The sequence below is a fragment of the Delphinapterus leucas genome, chromosome 17 (assembly GCF_059928025.1).
Source record: "Delphinapterus leucas isolate spDelLeu-1000000601 "Yukka" chromosome 17, BTC_Dleu_Yukka2, whole genome shotgun sequence".
Taxonomy (NCBI): Eukaryota; Metazoa; Chordata; class Mammalia; order Artiodactyla; family Monodontidae; genus Delphinapterus; species Delphinapterus leucas.
The window spans coordinates 20,616,919-20,642,355 of record NC_143145.1 but is presented as its reverse complement, the minus strand read 5'-3'; the positions used below and the strand labels follow the sequence as shown (position 1 = coordinate 20,642,355).

General features: G+C 41.9%; 1 protein-coding gene across 4 annotated transcripts in view; it reads right to left on the bottom strand.

Annotated features, from left to right (window-relative positions):
• Positions 1-25,437, bottom strand: part of EXT1 (exostosin glycosyltransferase 1) — a 299,373-nt gene that overhangs the window by 77,574 nt on the left and 196,362 nt on the right. The gene's annotated exons all lie outside the window — the stretch shown is intronic.

Sequence of the window (25,437 nt, the reverse complement as noted above, 5' to 3'; positions counted from 1 at the left end):
CAATAATTATGGATAAATGCGTGCCATTTGAAGTGTTGTTTATTACTCATTTGTCAAATAATTTGGTACCTATTTCAAGACAAAGTGAACAAGATAGTCTCTTCCTGAAGGAATCCCCAATCTGATGGGAGACTGATTAACTGACAGTTAAAATACAGTTTGATAAATATGATGGAATTAGCACAGGCTTTTACAGTAGGGGCTCATCTCATTGGGACAGAAGGCTGTTCAAGGTACAGAGGATGCCCCCGGCTACTTAGAACCTTGAACTTAGAAGTGAATTTAGTCACAACTTACCTAAGAAATTGATCTAGGTATGTATTTATCACTTTGTCAGTGATAAATCTGAACTGTTTCAGATTCCATACATTAAAAACTATAACAGTATGATTAAAAAAAAAAGTGTAACACATCAGCACATTCCCCAGGCCACAGTTTTTTTACCTAAGGCCTGGGAACCACTTAAGCCAATATGGCTGCTTCCTCTGGCTACGTTCTTTTAATCAATGTGATAGTCTATGCGACGTAGGCAGTTAAAAACTAGCTATCAAAAAAAAAAACAACAACCAAAAAAACTATCTATCGCCTTCCACACACCCTCACTACCAAGTGGTACGTTACGATAAAAACATGTTTCAGGGCAAATTCTAGAGTCCTGCCAAAATCCTAGCCCAAGAAGCAGGGCCTGATACCGGGGTCAGACGGCATTAAAGTTCTGCCGACAGGTGTGTTCCACTCACCTGCACCTGCCCTGGGGCCCTCAAGACCTCCCCAGTGCCAAGTACCTGCCGAAAAAGCTCACTTTTTGCACAACTCTGTGCTCCCTGCCGCATGAGTTCTGCCTGGCGGGCTGGACTTCTCGCCAGCACTCTCAGGCTCCCGCCCAGCGTCTACCCCACTCCAGTGGGTAAGGCTTCCCTCCAGGCCCAGATCCTTCCGTCTGCTCCGTGAACCCTGGTTAACCCATCTGTGCCTGCTTCCACACCCAGAATGGGGAAGAACTTGAGGAAAGGAACGCGGTCTGCCAATCCACAGTGTTTGTATAGAAATGCCAATAGGTGAAGAAGCTGGGTCTTGCCCATAAACAGCAGTTTGTCTCTTCAACTCAGAGGATTGGAAGGATGAGCTATAAGCTCACCTCCAAGTCAGGGTTGGCTAAAGGGCAGTTCAGGTCCTGGAGTAGAGGATGTATGGGGATATTCTGGTCTCAAATGTTTGATGGAGTCAATTACCAGAAACTTTTGAAATCCTTCAAAACGTATACCTCCCACTCGTAAACCATGCCTGGAAATTAAAATAAAACAAACTTAGTAAATGTCTTTTTTTTTTTAATGGAAATATTGGCTCTTACTGAAGGGCAGCTTAGCAAGAACAAAGTCCATTTTCAAAATAACATTTCATTTTATGGTATCTCTACCTCAGTGTTGAACACTAATACCAGTATATAGGTTTCTGGTTTAAAAATAATCCTATTTGATTAAACTACATTTTAACGAATTCTGTTTGGAAAAGGAAGGTAGAGTTTAAATTATTTTGCCATAAAGATTCATTTTCCCATAAAGATTCATTTTCCCTCACACTAAAAATACATGTATATATATATATATATATTTCTTTTTTTTCTCCTTGAAATAAGGTTATGGTAGGTGAATAGTGTTTTTTTTGTTTTGTTTTTCTTTTTGCGGTACGCGGGCCTCTCACTGTTGTGGCCTCTCCCGTTGCGGAGCACAGGCTCCGGACGCGCAGGCTCAGCGGCCATGGCTCACGGGCCCAGCCGCTCCGCGGCATGTGGGATCTTCTCGGACCGGGGCACGAACCTGTGTCCCCTGCATCGGCAGGCGGACTCTCAACCACTGCGCCACCAGGGAAGCCCAAATAGTGCTTTTAATAATGTTGTTCTGAGAAAATCAAATCAAATATAATAATCTTTTAGACTATGAACTAATTTTTTAAGATTTAGGAAAAAGCCCATTTACCATGGGATATAAAGCAAGGAAATACTATAAAGTGATACTGCTACCCCTATTACAAGAAGCAATGGACCCCAAGCTTGAAACAGTACTAATTTCGAATGAGAATATCATTTATCATTTCTGTACTTTTAAGATTTTGTCTTTAAAAAAAAAACAGGTTTAGGACATGAAAAAACTTCGTTTAAAGATGACCCAACTATTCATAAGTTATTTCTGTGATGGTTCACTTTTCTTAACATGTAAGCAAAACTAAAAGTGAAGCAATTTGTTGTGATAAGGAAACATATCTGTCAAATCCCAGGGTAAAATGGGATGCACAGTCTTATTAAAAATCCATCTTGCGGGCTTCCCTGGTGGCGCAGTGGCTGAGGGTTCGCCTGCCGATGCAGGGGACGCGGGTTCGTGCCCCGGTCCGGGAAGATCCCACGTGCCGCGGAGCGTCTGGGCCCGTGAACCATGGCCGCTGAGCCTGCGCGTCCGGAGCCTCTGCTCCGCAACGGGAGAGGCCACAGCAGCGAGAGGCCCGCGTACCGCAAAAAAAAAAAAATCCATCTTGGGGAATTCCCTGGCAGTTCAGTGGTTAACACTTGGTGCTTTCACTGCCATGGGTCTGGGTTCGATCCCTGCTTGGGGAACTAAGATCCCACAAGCAGCTTGGCATGGCCAAAAAAAAAAAAAAATCCATCTTGGACCCCTAATCTTCCCCTCTGATTTTCCAGGTGTGGCTCTTTTATTTGAACATCTTAAGAACTGCTCCCATTGGCGCATCTGCTCACATTCAACATTTGCTGTCAGTCTGTTCTTTGCAAGGGACTCTTCTAGGTATAGGAGACACAAAGGTGTCCTCTGGGAGCTGACAATCGATGTAACAAGCGAGCATCAAACAGAAAGAGGGAGGAGAGACCTAATACTGATATTTCCATCTTGAATACACCATTTGTTTCCAAATTCTAACACCTTGCCCAATGGTCAACACCGGCTCCCAGAGAGTGGCTCCTGCCGACAATGAGTTCATGTAACTATGAACACGTGGCTCACCCATAACCAACCTTTAACTCGACATTTATTCTCCTGTCCTGCAAGTTGCTCCAGAGTGGGCTGCCTCTTCCCACTGCAAGTGCTAGGAAATACACAAACCAAATTCACCAATCCACAAAGCAGCAAGAGATCATTGAAAGCAGGGACAGTGTCATTCTCTTTTGTGAAGAGAAAAGGCATCCATCTTAGGACCCAGTGGGTCCACCATAAAAGCTTCATTAAAAAAATGAACAGAGGGACAAAATGGAATCTACTCCAATGATCCAATTAGAAACGTCACGTTAGTATTACGTGCAGTATTAATGGGAATGCCCACTGAGTTTCCATTCTACAAAAGGGTAAAGCAACGGAGAGAAAAAAAGGGAAAAGGACAAATATCGGCTGCTTCTGAATTCCAAGGCTTGAGCTCAAGCTCTGGCTTTTTTATGGTATTTTCACAGGCACTGCCCTGTCTTACAGAAGTATTTAGAAGTATTCCCTAATTTGTCCTCCTTTAGTTGTAACTGGATTCCCATATGGTTTCCTGACATAATCAAGAAAGCACCAATTCCAATAGTGCTTTATTTTATAGTACAGTTATTTGAACAGACGACCACTTCTGAGTACGCCCCTATCACAATTAACTCCAAGGCAGGAATGTAGTACTACTGCTTTCTGTGTAAATGCATATGTTGGAATACTCTGGATAGGACAGGATCAAGTGACAGGACTTTCCTTCAGAAAGCTCAGTAAGAAGCCCTCATCCTCAGGTCTGTGTGGGGCTTTTGCACAAATCTGTTTCGGATCAGTCCCTCAGAGATGTCTAAAATCTAATTAACCAATTAATTTGCAAATATATTCTAATTTATCCAAGGGAGATTTTCTTGGGTGTTAAATTATCTGACAGTGATGCCTATGCAGTACACAAGAGCAGGAACTCCCTGAAATACCACAGGTTACCCCAATGCAAGAATGACTATGCATACTCTCTCTGGTCCACACAAATTTCTATCCCCTAATGAGAAAATGAGTTGGCATTTCCTCCATCCTGATTAGTTTGTGTACACTTTGGTGAAGCATTGCTAAATGCAATTGTGAGGCCAGAGGGGTGTCCTTCCATAGTCTCCACTGGGGCTGGGCTAGGGTGGGCATGGTTGCCTGGGGCTGAGAAATTGGAGAAAGAGGATAATACGGATAACGTGTTTATCTTAATCTGTTTTCCTGGGGTGGGTGAAGGGACGTTTAAGTTATAAGAAAAATACCCTCTGTCATACTGGGAATTACTAACTGTTGGTAATTTGCATGCAGAGCTCTATTCTCTAACAAAGCAGCCACAGCAGGTAACACGGTTTACTCAGACAATCAACTTGTAATTTACTGAACTTGTGGATTAAAAAAAAAAAAAAAAAAAAAAAAAAAGATGTTCTTAATTGCTACCTTGTGACATTTTATTCAGCTCAATGACTGTATAGCTACAGATAAGAATTGAGAATAACACTATCAAATGTTACCAGGATTACCTAATTTACAAAATGAAGAGTATCTCGATGCACATGTTGTTACCCAAAAATATGGAGTGTGGATTTTAATATGTTTACCATGAGATGTTTGGATAGCTGCTAATTGCGCAGCATTAAAAGAAAAGCTGGGTGGGTTTGTTGTTGTTGTTATTGGCATTTGATTCAAAAGATAATTATTTTTAATACTAGCAGTAAGGAAATGAAAGAAGTGGCAATTTCATGCGACGCAGTCTGGTATCTAATTTATATACTAGAAATTCTTCTATTCACGCAATTTCTAAGATCTCTAAAAACCTGCAAATCAAATAATGGGCAAAGAGAGAAAAACTAAAAGGAAATGTATGTCCAGTTTAGGGATCAGGAAGCCAAGATGGAATTTTATATAATAGATTCTGAATTTTCTACAAGAATTAGGGAGAAGTTAGAGGGAGGGCTTCAGAGTTCTTAGAAGAGACACTTCAGTTGGTGAGTTCAAAACAGTTCCCTAAAAGAGTGATCTGTGAATGCAAAACTCTTTTTGAAGGGAAAACTATAATTTCCACTAAAATTGGGAGTTAAGGAACTGGAAAAAATAGCAAGCACAGTTAGGACCAATACTGATCTCTCTTCTTTCTCTCTCACTTGTAAGGAGAAAACTAACGGGTTATTTACAGATGTGCCAATAGGATCAGAGTGATTCTTGACACTCATACAGAGAACAGCTCATCAATATTCAAAAGAGATTCATTTGGTATTTCTGGTTTGCATATCTGGTTTGTTTCTTTGTTTAGCATGCCACCAAAACTTAACACACCTAGACTATCTTCCTTCATCCTGAAAGACAGGTAGCATGGCACATAGAAGGTTACAAGTGGCCTGGGAGAATTTCTCAGGTATCTCCTTTGCTTGAGACACCTTAATCCTCTTCACCCTTGTCAACCTGAACCTCAGCATTAATTTAAGTGTAAGTCAGTAGGTGAGTAAATTTGGATATAATGAGTCAGTCCAGCTTGTGAGAAATTCCTAAATTTTAAATAATCACTTCTTTTAAATAAGAAATGAGCAGAGAGGTACAAAATGGTTTTGATAGATTATTGAATAATGCATGATGTGTTGAGTTTGTTTGACAATTTCATTTTTCAATGCTGTTCCCACTACAGCCTTAAAAGGAGAACCCGATCCTTATTCCCCAATTATCCTGGGCAGTTAGCTAAATGAGCTCTCATATAGTCCCACCAACTGATCTGCTAACTTTCTTACTCATGTGTCCATAAAAATGTAAGCAGTTCTTCACTGACAACATGAACTTCAAAAAAGTCTCTCATCTCAAAAAGGGGACCCTCCTACACTGTTGGTGGAAATGTAAATTGGTGGAGCCACTATGGAAAACAGTATGAAGGTTCCTCAAAAAACTAAAAATAGAGCTACCATATGATCCAGCAATCCCACTCCTGGGCATATATCCGGAGAAAACTACAATTTGAAAAGATACATGCACCTCAATGTTCACAGCAGCACTATTTACAATAGGCAGGACATGAAAACAAACTAAATGTCCATTGACAGAAGAACGGATAAAGAAGATGTGGTACACATATAAAACGGAATATTACTCAGCCATAAAAAAGAATGAAATAATGTCATTTGCAGCAACATGGATGGACCTAGAGATTGTCATACTGAGTGAAGTAAGTCAGACAAATACAAATATCATATGATACTGCTTTTATGTAGAATCTAAAATATGACTTAAAGAGCTTATCTAAAAAGAACTTATCTATGAAACCGACTCACAGACATAGAAACCAGGCTTGTGGTTGCCAAGGGGGAGGGCTGGACTGGGAGTTTGGGATTAGTAGATGCAAACTACTATATATAGAATGGATAAACAACAAGGTCCTATTGTATAGCACAGGGAACCATATGCAATATCCTGAAATAAACAATAATGGAAAAGAAAAAAAAAGGTCTCTCATCCAAATGGGTTCCAATACTTACGATCACAGAAACTAATAAATATCAATACATTCTTTCTCCATCAGTCCTGAGTGTCACATCACAGATTCAGGTGGCTGCATATTAAATTTTACTTTACCCAGTTTTTAACATTGCTTTATTTCCTGAATTCCTTCTTTCCAATGGTCCAGTAGGAGATCTGACAGCAGGGTCAGCCAGCTGTTCTCTTTCCTACATATAGAAACTACTAGAGGGAAAGATTTTTAAGCTGCAGCTTTGTGGAAAAAAGACTTTTAAGATGTTGGTCAGGTTTCTTATGCATGAGACATCTGAAGACACTGTCGATAGGAATAGCTGTACTCTTCCCTATGCTTTGCTATTAAGGCTGGGAATCAGCTGCCTCGGATGCTTAGCTAGGGTTAGGGAACAGAGGAGGAAGAAGCCTCAGTATCCGGCCCCTCCAGCCTCTTGCTTCTCAAGCAATAGCTGTGATTTCAGAGCCCTGATGGCTAATTCCACATGCATAACTGTTTTAGGCAATGTTCCAACTGTGTTCTAGTAACTTGCCAGGGTCATCCTTTTATTTGCTCTATTTCCATGATGCTTAAGTGAGCAAAACAATCAGTTGCCAAGTCTTGCCTTTAGGGGAGAGGAGTTGAAGGGAGCAGAAAAAAGGACAGGGAAGAATGTAATAGGACATTGAGAAAACATGGGATTCCAGAACCCGGGATTCCAGGATTCCTGCTCAACAAATGCCCTCTGGCCTTTCTTCCCACACAGAAGTGGGCAGTGGCCATGGGCTCTGCTACAGCAGGTTGAATCCAGCCTTAAAGTCAAACCTCCCAGGCAGTGAGAAGGGCAACTGGCTTGTGTAAAAGATGTCAAAGACTGTAAGCACCTATCTGAAGCTTTCTTTAGAACAAAAACAATTAAATTCATGCAGTGAATATTCTGAGCACCTACTGGTGCCAGGCACTGTGCCATCCCACCAACAGAGGGGAATGATATTCCTGCCTTGTCCTAGAGGAGTTAAGAGTCCGACCATCTACCTGTTAATCAGACAGTGACAATAAAGGGTGATTACTATATGCCGGAAATGTGCTCAGGGCCCATCAGGTGCTTTGAAGGAGAAGCATCTAATTCATGGCAGTGGCGGGGGTGGGGGGCCGGGGGGAAATGTCCATATCCGGCGGAAGTGACACTTGAACTTTAAAAAATGATAGGATTATCGGGACAGAGGCAGGAAAAATATGCACATGCAGGGAGACATGTGGAAGGAGAGTGCAAAAGAGCACAAGAAAAGTGAGAACTTTGCGGCGGAAACAGGTAGAAGCAATGAGCAGTTTACCTCAGAAACATTCAAATTCATTTTAAGAGATTCTGGACCCTAGACCCATAGGCTAGGGATGGATTCTTTAAAAATGCCCTACACAGATGGCACAATGGGAATTTTGAGAAATGCATTCCATTCCTTGTCTTGTTGCTAGAATTTAGATTGTTTGCCATTTTGTAACCGAGCAGGACCCTATGGGGCCTTCCCAGGACAGACCCTTCCCCCATATCCTCTGCTTTAGCCCCTCTCTGAAGGACCTAGATAATAGTATCTGATGCACATTTACTGAGTTGTTTTACAGACGCTAAACTCACCACCAAATGGAAGAAGTTAACTACTTGATGACCACCAGGTAGCCCCCAGACCTACCGGAGCCTAAGGATTGATAATGTTAACCCCTGTGACACCTCCCTGTTACCTCACCATCAACCAATCAGAGAATTGTGCACGAGCTGATCACACACCCTACGACCCCACCCCCGCTCACCTGGCATTTAAAAATGCCTCCTTGAAATCCATCAAGGAGTTCAGGTGTTTTGAGCACCAGCTGCCCTGGACTCCTCGCTTGGTGCCCTGGAATGAAGGCTGCATTTTCCTTCACCACAACCCGGTGTCAGTAGATTGGCTGTGCTGTGCACAGGCAAGCAGACTCAAGTTTGGCCCAGTAACAATTTCTTAAAGAGAATTTTCTATCTGCTAGTAGAAGTAAGGGCATGGCTTAAATAATAATAATGAAAATAATAATGATGAATGTGGGTCATGTTAAATTGCAAAAGATTTTAACATTTGGAACTTTCTCTCTGGGTCTTTTTCCCTGATATAGAACCCAATAGGCAGTAAAATACTAAACTCTGCCACAAAATTAAACAATTACTGGTCACCAGTAATACTGGAGATGCTTTTATCAGTCTGTCATTCATTCTTCATTCAACAACTATTTATTGAGCATGTATTAAGTCCCAGGCACTGTTCTAAGGTATCAGATCTATAGCAGTAAAGAATAACAACAAAAACTGTAAAGGAATGTCACAAGCAAACATTCACAGAGAAGGGAGCTCCTAGGCTGTGGGAAAGAGGATAACATTGAAATAAGAAAACTACATGGCCAGTCAGTAGTCTACTTTGCTATATATAGACGCTCTGCGTATGCCACAAACTAACCAAGGCCCTGGGCCCGTCACAGAGGCTGGGTTTAACCAGCCCTAATGACCCAGTGAATAGAAGACCCTGGATCTTAATTACAGAGCCTCTTTTGTGGTTTGTTCTCCTTTTACTCACTTCCCCTTTGCTCAGAGCAGACTTCACTGTTTGCAATCACCAGAGGCCAGTGTAGCTGAACCAGCTAGACCTTCCTGGCCTCCTAGGGGAAGGTCAGTGAATTAATGAGGAACTAGATGTAGAGGGGCAAAGTTGGACCCACTGTCCCAAACAAAGCCCCACGGAGGGGAGGGGAGGGGAGGGGAGGGGAGGAGAAGCAGGCCGTGGCCAAGTCGACACAGAACCTCTGCAGGATGTGGAGGGCTCACTGGCCACATTCTATAAAACCAAGACTTGTTCTCACTATAGCACAACTACGGCTAAGCTGAGGTGAGAAAAAATAATTAGGTCCCCAATCTGCATTAAAACATTTTTGCAGGATTCTGTTCTTGAAGTGGAAAACTGTTCCCACAAGGTCTATTTTTAACCGTTTTATTTTAAAGAGATCAGAAAACCTTTTCGTGTTGAAATTTCTCAGTGGGCAATTTTACAGTAATGCTACCTAAATCCAGCCTGACAACGACAAAGCAGAGGAAATGAGTGAATGTGCTAAGTGTGCGGAAATACCCTCACCCTGACATCGGGGCAGGGCTCAGAGAGGCCATGAATACAATATGGTGATGTGTTTCATTTCTGGTCCAGTTCAGTTATCGGAATACTGAAGTCAAGCAGAATCTCCTATTTTGGGAAGCTACTAGTTCATAACCAACTTTTTCATTTAGACTACAAGTTAACTTTTCCACCCAAAGGAGGCAAAGGTAGTATTTCAAGTAATTGATGACACCTTGGTTATAATAAACTGGGGTCATGACCCCTGGTGATTTAATCTTGTGGTATCAGTTAATTTACTAAGAGAAATATTCAACCTATTAACCAGAATCTGATTTTCTATTAGAGGCACAGAAACATAGTTCAGGAATGTGATTACCCTGACTACATGCTTCACTAAAAAAATCAAAAGAGAAACCCACTGGAGATAAATCATTATTGTTCATTCATTCACCAAATATTCGGTAAGCATCTACTGTGTGCCAGGCACTTGAGATACACCATTGAAAACAAACTCTGGCCCGCAAGGAGGCTTTATTCTAATTAATGATGGACAAGCTGCTTGTGATTCAGTTTAAAGACTCTCAAAGGGCAAATTTGAGGAGAATCAGGGAAGGGGAAAGAGGATTTTGAAAACAGTGATAACTGTAGAGAGAAAAATCCATTGTTCTGAAGGTAATTGGTCCAGAGCTCTCCATTCCTCTCACAGTCACACAAGTGAAGGTTTACAGTCTTTCAGTGAATCCATTTTAGAACCAGAGAAGTATGAACCGGCACTAGAGTATGGTAAGTGTGGGATACTAGTCAGCTTGGCTAAGCTATGCTGCAGTAACAAACGACCCCAGCACCTAGATCAATGGCTTTCAACAACATGGCCATGGGCCATCAGCTCTTCACTAGGCGACCCAGGCAGCTTGCCTCTAGGATGCCGTTACTGCCTTCAGGTCAGAAGGAACAATGACAATGGTGGAATCATTCAATGGCTCTTAAAACTTTTCCTCATAAGTGGCACAGGTGACTTGAGCTCACATTTCATTGGCCAAAACAGGTAATACAGCTAGAGGTCAACAGGGCAAGAATATATTATTATCGCACAGGCAGGAGTGGCTAACAAAACAATCAGTGATGGGTTGGTTGTAGCATTCATTAGTGTAGCTGATGACTCAGAAAGACGTAGAAAATATTTGCAGCCCTTCAATTTTCCCAAACTTATGATTACTACTAAATGGTGACCAAATCTTCTAAAAGGAAATAACTCCCTTTCACATCATGATTCCTCACCAGACCAGAGGCACACAGATTGTAGAATGAAACAAAAACAGACCCTGGAGAAGTTAGAGGAGACTAATTTTTCCTTCTTTGGTTAGATGTCAAACAATTTCTTTTCCCCCTCAATCATTCCTTTCCACATGAAGGAAAAGGAACTCAAGAAATTACAGTGTGGAAGATGGCATTTTACTTTGCAGCTAGTAAATTCTTCCTGAGATCCACGTGATACTTTACACTGACATGTGGAAGGAGACAGGGCTGGGGTAAAACAGACCTCTTGAATTTTCATTCTGCAGCAATTAAATGGAATTCTAACACTGGGAAGACATACCGTAGCAATTCAAAAGGGCATCCTAGGCCTTCCAGTTTCTTAGCAACACAAGAAATAAACTTCAGTATTCAGTATTCAGCCACAATGGTTCATACTCAGCATTAAAATTTTTGATGCTGATTTCAATTCCTGTAAGGCTTGGCAATGGTGATTCTATGACACTAAAGAAATCTAAGGTTGTATTTAAAAAAAAACAAAACTCTTTGAAAGTGAGAACGAGCAAGTTCAAGAGCATGTACAACCTAGAGCTACGGGATATTTCATGGTTTTTCCTAAGAAACACAAAACAGAACTAGAAGTGGTTCATTTCAGTCTCTGGTCACTCCTGAAAAGATGTGGTCCTAAATAAGATTTGTTATCATTATTGATATCCTTTTACTCACTTTGGAGACAGAGAGCCTATCACTTATTAAAAATTCATAAGCCATATAGGTGTTCATTGGACAATTCTTCCAACTTTTCTATGTGTTTGAAACTTTATAAATGTCAATTTATAAATAAAATGTTAGGGGGAAACTTGTAAGTAGGCCTAGAACTGAATCAGCTTTTGAACTCCAAAAGCAACATTCTCTATATAGAATCATGAATGAAATCCTCTTGCTATGCAGGAATCTGAGAAGTTCTCTAACTTAAACAATTAAAACTATTCTACGAGCAAGTCTGATCATGCATGTATTCATAGTGCATGCAGCCATCCATCCAAAGAGCATTTTGAGTCACAGCTTGTACCTAGAACCATGCTCACCTGTTCTAGGTTCCTTTGCCAAAAGTCAACATGCCTAGCTACCAAGTCAGTGAATGGCCAATTCACCAAAGATAGCATACTCAGTGAACATCTTTCTGCATTCACCAGATTTCTAAACGACTTGTTTCTTTAAGCTACTTATGGAGCCTGCAGTAGTTTTGACGTGATGGGATGGGGTGATCTCCCAAACTTTAGATTTCTGAAGTTGGTGACAAATTTCCATCTTGTCTTCATAGCATTAAAGGAATGGTCAATTCATCAAAAGCTACAGATGATTTAGTTTTCTTGTGGATGTTTAACATCTAGGAATTATATTCCATAGTTACTAACCATTATTAATAATGAACTAGTAAAAAAAAATGTGTTTTTTAAAATATTGCTTTGACTCTTACGAGTCTTTTTGTTTGCTGGTTATATTGACATCTTAACCTCTTTAGGAGTCTTTTACCTAATGAACCTAAGCTTTCAAGTTTTGAATTTTTTGTTTTGAATTAGGTGAGGCCTTTAGGAACATATCTTCCGCATAAAATATAACTACCTAGTAGAAATTAAATGCAGATTACTAGAATGTACACCCAACAAGGGCAAGAATATTATGGTCTAGTTTAGGGGTGGTGAACTATGGGTCACATGTTACCTATTTTTATAAATCAAGTTTCATTAGAAATATATGCTGCTATCGCTACTACTGTGCAAAAATAAATAAATTTTTTAAAAAAGGCATAGTTGAAGAGCTGTAATAGGAATAGTAAGGCAAAGCCTAAAATATTTGCTATCTGCACTTCAAAGAAAAAGTTTGCAACTGCGGGTCTAGTTCATTACTGTATCCATAGCTTCTGGAGCAATGCCTGGCTAATTTGGGGAATTCCATAAATACTAGTTGAATGAATGAATGAATGACTTGGGTTTTAATGCAGGCTGGCCAGTCTTTACCACTCATTTCAACGTTCACTGTCTCATAGCCTCATGGGCTGGTAAGAGAGGCTGGTTCTTCATGGTGATACGGAAGTTAAGCAGGATGAGTCAACTGGTAGAGCAAACGACTTCTGTGGTTCCAGGACAGAGGCCAACCCTAATGCAGAGGACTGGTTTGTAGCAATGTAGAAACCAACCCACATTTCTGCAAAGACTATATTGGGGAACTCCAAACACAACTCAGCTGTCTGGTCTCTAAAAACCCAAGTCACTGCTTGTCATTAAAAAAAGAAAATAAAATGTAGGTTGGCCAATATTTCTTCCCCCTTCTGAAGGTTGGCAGTGATTTTGTGGTTGAAGTGATGAGGAGCCCTAAAAAGAGGGAAACCACAAAACCATGCCCAGTGCTTCTCCCAAACTGTAGTTGCTGCTGCAGCCATAAATACAGGTCTTCTTCCAGAGATTCCCTGGTATTGTCCTGGCATAAAGTAGCCTCCCCAAACATTATTCCGATGAGATATACTATTAAGAAATCGAGCAGTGATAAATCTAATGGGAATTTTTTGCCAGGTAACACTTACCTCAAGACCTAAGCCTATAAAGGAAATCGTAACGAGACAAAACCAAGTGAGTTGGATTTATATTGTTGTTATTTAGCTTATTTTAAGTGGCTAGTGGCAGGTTTGTTTGTCTGTTTGTTTGTGGGGGCAGGGGGGAAGGCAATATCTAGCAGGCTGCTTTAATTTCCTATTGTCTTAATGTCACTGCTATTAAGACCTTCCACCCTAATCAATACCCAGTTCCACCAACTCCCAATTAGCCTCAGTAAAATCCCCAGAGTAGAAAAAAGGACATGGATCATTACTCTGCAGCTTCAGAGGTTCTGTAAGTCAACTCATTTCCTCTAAAGCAGGGTTACTCAATCAGTCCTTTGTGCTTATCAGTGTGCTAGGTGCTCTGGGTATAAAAATATGATATGGCATGACACATTATAATTTTTAAAGAGGTTTTGCCATCTAGGAAATATCAAGAAATAAAGCAATAAAGATAAAAACACTCAATATTCAGTGAAGGGTTCTAACCCAGTTAACCCACTCCAAAGGCATGCATGTTGTCTTCAATCACTATATATATATATATATATTTTTAAGGGGTGTTTACTGATGTGATTTTGAATTTTCCTTTTAAGTACTAGAAACATTTAAAAGTGGTCCTGGGTACCCAGCATTTGGGAAAAAAAAAAAATCAACTCAAGGTTTCATTTGTTTGGCATCAGCTCATAGTCAACTTCTACTTCCTTTATAAACTTCTATGTGGCCTTTGTGCCACCACTCCTGAGATTACAACTCACTTACAGATAATCACAGGAATTGCTCTTCACCAGACAAGTGCTTATCCTCCTTGCCCCTGGATGGTGCTGCCAGTGAAAGCAACAATAAAAGCTCATCAAAATCATCACAGCTGTGAAAGACCCATTGGCAATTCTGAATGGCTGGAGCTGATGCTTGAGTCAATTCAGTCCCTCTTCTTGTGATGACCTAAAGGGGTAGGATGGCGGGGGGGAGGGAGGCTCAAGAGGGAGGGGATATGGGGATATATGTATGCATATGGCTGATTCACTTTGTTGTACAGCAGAAACTAACGCCGTATTGTGAAGCAATTATACTCCAATAAAGATCTATTTAAAAAAATAATAAAGGCACTTCTATTGATACCACTTCTCTTTCTAGCTTTCTGAGATCCCTTGTTACCTTGACAGTACACAACTAGACAAACCCAAACTAGAGCTATCCTCGGGAAAGTCCCCTACCTAAGCAATGGTTTCAATGGAGCACACCCTGGAGAGGTCTTTTGAAGGGCAGGGAGCTATGTGAAGGGCTTTATGTGGTTGTCTTTTCAGAGACCACAGACCAGCTGGAGCCTGGGCCAGATGCTACTTTCACAGCATTAGCAGGTAAACTGCAGTCAGACTAGAATGTTAAAATTTTGAATTACACAGGGTAGTTTCTCTGTAAGATGACATCAAAGTTTTCATGCCATAAAGGTGCGTATCTGCTTCTGTCTTCACCACTGTGAGCTTTACAGCCTCTCAGCCAGCTTAGGAGTAGCATTGGGGATTTTGAGAGGGTTGGAGGGAGGAAGGAAATCTTTGCTCTGTGTCTTCAGAGAGACTCAGGAGCTTCTGCTCATGGAAGTAGAGGTTAATAAGTGACTCTAATTGAAAAATGGCCATATACTTGAAACAAGATTCTGCTCTGAAAATTCCTTAAATCTGTTTAAGCATGAAATAAACAAAACTAAATAGTAGCATATACCTCCCTCCCTCTTCTCCACCCCATTCCTTGGCATCAATCCTTGTTCCATAGCAGGTAACAGGAAGACAAAGAGGAGTCTCATATCCGCAAGAGCCCCCAGAGAAAAATGATGGGGGGAAGGGATCAGCAAGTGCCTCTTTGGTGTCGTTGCTTGGTAAAGAATGAAATCAGCTGCAAGTCAAGTCGACCCCCGGCCTGCACAGCTGCTGGCATTTGTACCTACGTGGAGGCGGCAGAGGTAGATGAGTGTTTTTCTTAGATGCAGTCATCAACGCCAGATGTATTGATACAAGGGGCAGTCAGCTTCATACCACCTGTATTAAGCACATCTTTATGCTGGTACTTTTGGCATCTGGAACCTGGCGGACACTGGAGGGATTGCCCCTCCCAGAGCTAGCTAATTCCTAGAGACAGTAAAGCAATCAGCCCAGAACCCACACCTCCAACGCCCTCCTCTATTAGGCTCTTATACCCTATGCCACTATTCCCGGGCCCTAATCTCTCCAGGGCCAGGTACCAGACAACTAGAGATAGCCCATATGCTCTGGAGTTGGCTGAAATTATTCAAACTAGCCAATCCTAAGCCTGTTTACTCTGACTCACCCTTTCCTTCCCACCAAAACCACAACAAAAAACTCTTGTCCGGTTTCCCCCTTGTTCCCTCTCCCTCCTAACCAACCCGGGTGCTTCCCCACATGGCCCTGAGTGGCAAGGCATGTCCCCACCCCTTGGGAACTGTCAATAACAAATTATCTTTTCAACAGCAATCATCTCCTGATCTGTGGGCCTCACCGGACCTGAATAATAACAAAACCTACATCTGAAGACACCAACCAAAGATGAACAGCCGCTAACTACAGTAAACACACACAGCCAATTCACATTATGCTTCAAAATTACGATGTGTCATTAATGTATGCCAGCCCGCACACTTTCCTTTAATAGCACGCTGGACATGGCCCCACCCCCAAATTCTCCTCTGTTCTCTCTACTGCACTGAACTGAAACTACCTGAATTCCACTAACACTTAAATATTCACCTGCTGGGTTGCTTTATTAAATAAGCACTCAGGAGCGGTGTTTGTTGGGGAAGGGGGTAGGTGTGGCACCAAGCTATATGCTGTATGATTAATAAAAAAGAAACTTGCCCTTACATCCATTCTTCTCTCCAGCTTTCCACAGTAACAACATGGCTCAATTTCCCTTGATTCGCACAAGGATTTAGATTCACTTTTCAAAAAGTGCTAATCAGGGGCTTCCCTGGTGGCACACTGGTTGAGAATCCACCTGCTAATGCAGGGGACACGGGTTTGGGCCCTGGTCCGGGAAGATTCCACATGCCGCGGAGCGACTAGGCCCGTGAGCCACAACTACTGAGCCTGCGCGTCTGGAGCCTGTGCTCCGCAACGAGAGAGGCCGCGATAGCGAGAGGTCCGCACGCCGCAATGAGGAGTGGCCCCCGCTTGCCACAACTAGAGAAAGCCCTCGCACAGAAACGAAGACCCAACACAGCCCTAAATAAATAAATTTAAGAATAAAAAAGTGCTAATCAGCTTCAGCTTAAACAGATCGAAATGCAACACTGAAGGGGCTTCCCAGTTAATGTGGGGTCTGCTGAGGTTTTTTTTTTTCCCCTTGAGTGCTACATTAGAGATGAATCTAAAAACACAGCTACAAATAGGGGATTTTGAAAGCTACCCGAAGTTCAGAAAATGGTGTCAAGGAATAGACTACGTATCAACATATTTTTCAGACTGAAGAGTTAGCTGATGCAATGACCCCCCTTGGTCCTTAATCCAGTGCCGGGAATGGTAGAATGAACTTAAAATTTTGAGTCCATTGGACCTGGTTTCAAATACCAGTTGAAAGTTGTGTGACTACGTACACATTCAACTGTGTGACCTCTCTGAGTCTCAGTTTTTCTGTTACATGATGGATCTAATATACACCTCATGAGGTTGTTATGAGAGGATTATATTTGTTAAATACTAGGCATTTAATATAGAGATTTTTTTCTAAATGGCAACATTATATGTAAAATTATAACTTTCAAGTGAGCTGGCTTCAGAATAAACTTACTTTGATGTGTCAGCAGTTAAACCCTTTTGGCTATAGTACCAAATGGACCACCTTATACTGCACTGAATTCAGTTCGCTGGTGAATGCCAGTCACTCGAGTTTCAGTGTTAGTTTCTTTCCACCTCACCGTGAGCTCTAGTAGAAATACCACCCAAGTGACTTGTCAGTCAATTTGATTCCACAAATATTTGGTGGCTACCAATCCTGTCCTCCATATAAGAATGAGTGGAAGCATTCCTACCCTCAAAGACAAAGCAGCTAGGCTGTTGACTTAGCACATTTACTAAGCCAGCACCATGCCAACGGATGTGACGGATTCACCTGCAAATTGGCTGAGCACAAAAAAAAAGTCAAATTCTGAAGGAAAGTTATCCCTTAGAGACAGAAACTAGATATTTATCCAGTCACTGGGCAAGACCCTGTAGATACACCTAGGTCACTACCTTTTGCTGTGTCTTCTCATTCTGTGTTCAAGCTGACCAAGCCAATTATGTTCATCTCACTTCCCAGTTTCAGAAGGTGGGCTTCTTACATGCTCACCTGGATTAAATGGGCAAAATTAACTCAAGGGTTTCAATATTTCTAGTTAGAAACACCATATGATATAGGATAGAGGTTAAAACTCTGACGGTTAAAAAAAAAAGCTTAGGATCTGAAGTTGCTTCACCAGAGTTTGAATCTCAGTTTTGCAACTTACTGGTTTGTGACTTTGAGTATGTTAATTAATCTCTGTGCCACCACTACACACTTATAAAATAGGAATGAAATAAATCACTGGAAGCATGCTACCGAGAACACAAAAAATATAATCTTTGCTTAACTGTTCAACCAAGAAAGCTTCCTTTTCACGAAAAGTGATCAGCTTTGTCTTACCTTTGTAAGGTATAAGAAATACTGTTACGTTTATTTTCCAGGGCATACCTTAATTTTCTAAGACACCTATTGGCTAATAATTCTTTAGCTAGAGCTACAGGCTCATTCAGAATGATATTTATACGACTCAGAGACGTTTCTTTATCTTGCCTCTACTAAGAAAGACCATGTTACATTCAATCTTCCAGAAATATTGTAAGGACTTACCACCAAGCAAAACAGGTTTTCAGGGACATCTCCAATCCCTTTCTTATTCATTTCATTCAATAATTTCTTTCTCATTGCTCAACTGACTTCTCTTTTTGATTAGATATCCACAATTTGAAGGATAGTGTCAAAAAATTGATAACATAAGACTATTCTACACAAATATAATGCTACTTCTCAGAATACTTATTTTTAAGAGTACTAAAAGCAAAAATTCTGCAGACTTGTGATACCTAGATAAACATATTAAGTTAGTAGAAATACACGTCAAGTCATTTTCATGGAGGTTATCATTTTATGCTGTAATGAACTATCTCAAGATTACAGTGATAATAAAAATAGATGATATAATAATAGATTAAATAATACAATTACATTCATATAGATTCATGATCCTTGTAGATGGAGAGAGCATGAGTCTCAGAGTTTTTAGTTGCTTAACAGCTTGCGAAATAGTTTGAATAAGGTTATAGTGGGTTGGCCAAAAAGTTCGTCTGGGTTTTTCTGTAACATCTTCCGGAAAAACCCGAACGAACTTTTTGGCCAGCCCAATATAATATTTCTCATTCTGCAAAATCCTAAAGGCCATCACCACATATAGTCACACCACCATATTTATATATTCTAAAGGGCAATATGGGTTAGTTAAGGGTGCTGTAAATGGTCTGAAGAAAACTGAATGCTTGCTGGAACCCAAGGTACCTAGCCCTTCTTTGTTCTCAGGTCTTAGCTAAATGCCCTTGAACTATGGCTTCTAAGGAAGACGGAAGCTGATGTCTCTCTTTCCAGTGGACTCTGTTTGGTTTCCCTATTTCTCTGCTTATCCAAGCTCTGTCTTTCTATCAGGGCCTGCTCAAGTCCCAACTCTTCCTCTTTGCCTTCCTTGACTGCCTTGGACCCTGATATCATGCTTTGCTTAAATTCTGGTACCATCTGTTGTCACTTAGCACTTGCTTACCTTCTGTTCCCTAAACTACTAAGTAATGCAGGCTGCCTAGGCCCATTCTCTTTCCACTAGTAATGACCCAATCCATCTCCAGAAAAATGTATGCAAAGAATACTTTGCATTCAATGGTCCTGTATTATAGAAGGAATGCACTGTGCCAAAAATATGAAATCATCTTTAGGTCTAACTGCCTAAGAAAGTTCAAGCAACGTCGCCGTGCTGCTTGAGAACATACAATGCCCAGACTATTCAATTACTCTGCCAACTCGGAAAAAACCTACAGCTAGACTCTGTCACATAATGTACAATTTTTATATAACAAAATAGTGATTCCTCTTCGAAGACTGTTTGAAATAACTTTCAAAGAATATATGATTTAAAATATGAATAAAAACACTGTCTCACCAAATTTACTATGAAATTTGGGATGCATCTTTTACACTAACAGGTACTATATGCTGTTCACAAAAAGTATCTTATTTCAGTCTCTTCTGTGCTGACTTACACAGAGTAGAGATTCATTACATAGTTGTTAAGTATACACCAAAAGCCTGAGTTATTTGCCAGTGATAACGTAAAGTGTGACTCATCAAGAGTAGCTGATTTTGCCTTCCACAGGACCTTTGGTACTATCTAAAAACATTTTTGGTTGTCACAACTGGGTGATGGGAGGGTGTTATTGGCATCCATGGGATAGAGGCCAGGGATGCTGCCAAACATCCCACAATGCACAGGGCAGCCCCCATAACAACAAATTACCCAACCCAATATGTCAATAGGGTCAAGGTTGAGAAACCCTGTCCTTACCTTTGCCTGAGGTTATGGATATTAAACTCTTGAGCTTAAACTCATAGGAGGCCAGGTATTGTTGACTTTACAATTGACACGGTATCCTGAGAGCTTCATAATAATGAAGCGAGTGTGTAACATCAGTGAGGACCAGGGCGTATAGTGAAGTTTAGAATAAGCTGGGTATACCCAAGGTTTAGGTCTTTCCATTATTCGGTTAATTACAACAGCCCCTCACATCCACCAATGAAGCTGAAGGTGTGAACAAGTTCAAGGGAACAGGTCCTCCACTATCTCATCCTGTCCCATAAGATCCAAAGATTCTATCTAAGCATTAAACTTCTTTTTCTTTTTATACAGATTTTCTTTTTGTTTCACTGCAGGCACTACTACAGAAAACCGATAGCCCTTAGCTTGAAAGAGAACCAGACATCACAGAGGGCAGTTATTTTTTCCTCCTTACCCACAGCTCTCCTTCCTCCAAGCTCCTCCCAGCGCCATGCTGCACACACATCCTGACCTCACGCCCACAACCTCTTCTATTCCCAGACTCCATCAAGTTTCTCAGGAAGATTTAGCTACTTGGTGCTTATTTGCACACCAACCGAAGTAAAGAAATGTCCATCCTCACCATCTTTCTTGAGCTCTGTACACACCAAAAAGCCCTACTTTCTTTTGAAAAGAGGTTGCTTCTCCTAATTAGAGTCAGCTTTGCTAATAAAAATGACGATAAGGCATTACCAGCAATGCTGAAAGAGGCGGCACTTAAGCAGGTCAGTAGAGGTTTTCCTAAACATTTTGATTACAACTTTAGCTGCTCTAAGACACATGTAAAAGTCTTATCATTAAATTTAAATAGCCTGATGATATGCTGAACAAGATGAGAATGGCAAATAAATTGCTGTCATCTGCCACACTGTCACTTACCCAGCTCTTCGGCAGCTGTAATTGACTAATAGGATAATAAGGTGGCAGTTTACAAATCTGAAAGCTATACTCCTTTGCTGGAAATGCCCTTAAGGGAGAAAAAAAAAGGCTCCAAGTCAGGAAGACAGAGTGGGTATGCTCAACATCATGGCCCTGGATTCAATTTATTTAAAGATGCTTCTCATAGGAAGTCGAAAGAAGTCACTGAGCACTCTTGTATGTAGCAGAAGCACCAAATGCCACAGTGTCTATTTTGCTTTCCACTAATCCAGACATAGAAAAATATTCAGAAGGGCTTTCCCCTATCCTAGGGACCCTGGCTGAAGGCACTGTCCTGAGCAGGAGTGAGGGGCAGTGGAGGCCTTCTTGGCACGAGTTCACTGATGGCAGAGGCTGACCCCTGGCAGTGCCTTCTGTTTCCAGTTTAATCATCTCCTGAGCTTCGGACACTCAGTGGAAGATCCCAGTAACCTCAAAACTGCACAGCCCACTACTAAGTGAGGCTCCAGGACATGTCAACAAGGTCTCAAATGCACCCACCTAGGAAAATGCCCAGAGTAAGTGATTCTTTTTTTTTTTTTTTTTTGGAGCAGAGAAAGTTTTATTGCAGGGCCAAGCAAGGAGTATGGGTAGCTTGTGGTCAAAAAAACATAAACCCAAAGTAAGTGATCTTATAAGGATACTTTTGATGGGAGGATTCTGGCCAGCAAAAGCCAACTTAAGTCTGGTAAGAAAATTACTTCTACTACTACTCCCACTTCTACTACTGCTACTGCTGTTCGGAGAATACGTGTCAACTGGGAGACAAGTGAGGAAAAGAAGTGTTAGGAGATGACATCAGACATCATCTTGTAGGCCAGGGAGAGGATGTGGACACTACTGTGAGTGAGATGGGAAGCCATTAAGGATTGTGAGCAAAGGATGGGAAAGAGCTAACTTATCTTTTAAAAGGTTTCCTCTGGCGGCTGCTGGGTGGAGAAGAACTGGCAGTGGGCCAAAGGTGGTGGAAGGAGCAGGGAGGATAATTAGGTGGCTGCTGTGGTCTGAATGTCTGTGTCCCCCCAGAATTTTTGTTGAAATCCTAGTGTTCAATGTGATGGCATTTGGAGGTGGGGTTTTTGAAAGTTGAATAAGATCAAGAGGGCAGAGCCCTCATGAATGAGATGAATGCCTTTGTAAAGAGACCCAAGAGCTCCCTTGCCCCTCCTGCCACGTGAGGACACAGCAAGGAGCCTGTGAGTCAGAAGAGGGCCCTCACCCAACCATGCTGGCACCCTGACCTCCAACTTTCAGCCCCTGGAACTGTGAGAAATAAATGTTTGTTGTTAAGAAGCCACCAAGTATGTGGTATTTTGCTCTGGCAGCCCAAACGCACTAAGAGGCCACTGCAGGGGTCATGTGGGAGGTGACCATAGCCGAGACGCGGAAGGAAGCCGTGGAGGTAAGAAGTGGATGGATTCTGGATGTCTCCCAAAGCTACAACAAACAGGATGTTCTGGTGAGTTGGATGTGGTTTAGGAGAGAAAGAAAGGAGTCAAGAACAAGATGAAGGTTTTTGGCCTGAGCAAATTAAGAGACAGTTGACTTGCTTTTTTACTGATGGGAAGACAGCAGAAGTAGCACATTTGGGAGGGTGAACAGGGGCTTGGCTGGAGCCGTGTTATTCCAAAATATAATCTTCTATGTTTATTATTTAGTTATTTATTTGGCTACTATTCTTTTTCAAACTCTTTTCCCATTTAGGTTATTACAGGGTATTGAGCAGAGTTCCCTGTGCTATACAGCAGGTCCTTGTTGGTTATCTATTTTAAAGATAGCAGTACAGGTACATGTCAATCCCAATCTATCCCTACCCCCAACCCTTCCTTACTGGTAAGCATGAGTTCATTCTCTAAGTCTGTGAGTCTGTTTCTGTTGTTGTTGTTGTTTTTATTTACTGTGCCACACAACTTGTGGGATCTTAGTTCCCCGACTAGGGATCAAACCCGGGCCCATGGCAGTGAAAGCGCCGAGTCTTAACCACTGGGCCACCAGGGAAGTCTCATAATCTTCTATGTTTGAAACTGTGTTCCCTGCTTCATTTCTGGACATTCCTGGAATAGTATCTGACACATTATTGCCACATTTATACACACACACATATGCATATATACATATGTGTAGATATTTATATGTATGTATATGTATTTGTCTGTCTATATTAAAAATGAGCATGGATTGATGGATGGTTGACATACTCTTCTCTCCTCTTTCGTTGAGGGGGTCATTTCTTTCAGAACAAAAATGTCTATGATATACCATCTTTCTTATCTATGTGAACCTTCTGCTAAATAAGTAAGAGCAGAAGTATGATGAAGTAAAAGGAAAAACATTAGCGTTTTCTAATCTTTCGAGAGAGGCCACACAGAAGAGCCATTTGGACAGAAGCAAAGGTCTCTGAGAACGACCAAAGCCATGTTGTTAATACCGCGGGGTTAGATCCACCTGTTCCATGCCAGGGCCATATGGGACGCTTACAGGGAGAACGGCACGAAGAAACAAAAGGTCTCTGGGATCCTCTGAGGGTTGCCGGGTGCAAATGGAATTTGGGCAGTGAGGCAAGAAGCATCCAGGCTGACCTCCCTGGGGTACAGCAACATCAGTTCAAGAGACTGGCACTCATGTGGGCCGATCAATCCCTACAGTGCTGCCTAACATCTGAGCCTGTCCCTAATCCCTGGTGCCTTCTGCTCTCACCTCAGCATGGAACTAACCACACTTTGAAGCTGTAAAACTCTCGCCACGTTGCTGTACTTCTGGTTCACGTTTGCTGAGCGCAGACAGTGAGCAGTAAACGCCTCTCGGACTCCCTCCCTCCATGGCGGGCGGGCTGGAGTTCTGGATGAGGCTGGCAGGAAGGAGAGCTAAGCAATCGATTGCAGCACAAGGTTACCAATTCTATCTTTTTTTCACAATGCTGTTAAAATTAACAGCATCCAGCCAGAGGGACAAACACAAAGACGACAGCCCTATCTGTACTTACATTCCTAATACTGCCTGCTGCCTTCATTCCCGCCTCCGAGTCCTTTGTAAGTAATACAGGAGAAATATGTTCCTGTCTGGAATGAACGTAAAGTGACTCTGAATTAGTTATCCTTCCCACCATGACCAGGGCCCTGTTTCAAAGCACAGACCGGACAATGTACGTGTCTCCTCCCCAAGGCTGCCACTTCTGTCCCTTGTCGTTAAAGAGACCTCGGCTGATCCTGACTGGGGCAAATTAAATGCATTGTAAGAAAAACGCTCCAAGGGATGCTGCCTCTTTTATCATGGCGTCCAGTTTAATCCCCGCACTGCATCTGCGGAGGGGAGAGGAACGCCAAGGGAAACGACAGGAAGCGATGGAGAAGGGAGCTAAAAATAAACATGGAAATGTGTAAATATGAACGTTTAACTGAATCTAAACAGGAAGACTGGATCAAGCATCAACCAGTGAAGGCAATGTCTAGAAGCTTCGTGGGCTTGCTGTATCAAAGTGGCGAAACCTCTGGGTGGGTTAACTAATCCTCTGTTGATGGGAAATCTGAGATGACATGATCAAAATGGTTGTAAACCAAGGAAGGCTGTGAAGTTACAGGGAGCGATTTGTTGTTGGTGTTGGTGTTGTTTTGGCCGCGCAACATGGCATGTGGGATCTTAGTTCTCCAACCAGGGATGGAACTCGTGCCCCTTGCAGTGGAAGCGTGGAGTCTTAACCACTGGACCACCAGGGAAGTCCCACAGGGAGCGATTTGATAACATCCTGGCTGGCTTGGCTTGGCTCTCATAGAGACCTACGTGGAGGTTTATCTGTGATTTGGGAAAAGCACCCCACAATCTCCCTAAATATCAGATGTTGTCTATGGACATAAACCAGTCATGACGACAAGAGTTACACAAAGGCTCCCATGTTTTGGTTAACGCATATTGTAATCACCGCTATCATTACTGAGTGCCTGCCCCCGGCCAGGCATTAGTCTAGGGCGGAAAGAATCAAGCCAATCTGACTGGCATGGTCAATGCAATCAGATTACAAAATGTAGTGGGCCCAGGAGAGTCCACTCACAGCCAGAGCGAACCAGAAGTGGTTTCCAGCCCTCAACAGTCAACCAGTAAACAACTTCACGCAAGACTGGAGGGATGTCCTTAAGACCCATTCAGGCCTGAGTGTCATATGAAAATGTCAGTGTCGTTAACTACCTTCCAATAATAAAGCAAATTACAGCAAATAATGAGAATGTTTACCCACCACACTAATAGCGACTGGTATTCCAGAGTCCCCCGGAATAACCGAGGCAACAAGAAATCTCCCGCGTCTGGCTGCTTTGCCTTTCCTTCTTTTCCTGCTGACCCACTTCAAAGGTTTCATGCTGGAAACACTAATCAAGTTCTTGTTTGCTCGAGTCAGTCACGCTCCTTTTGCTTCCTGTGTGGCGCCT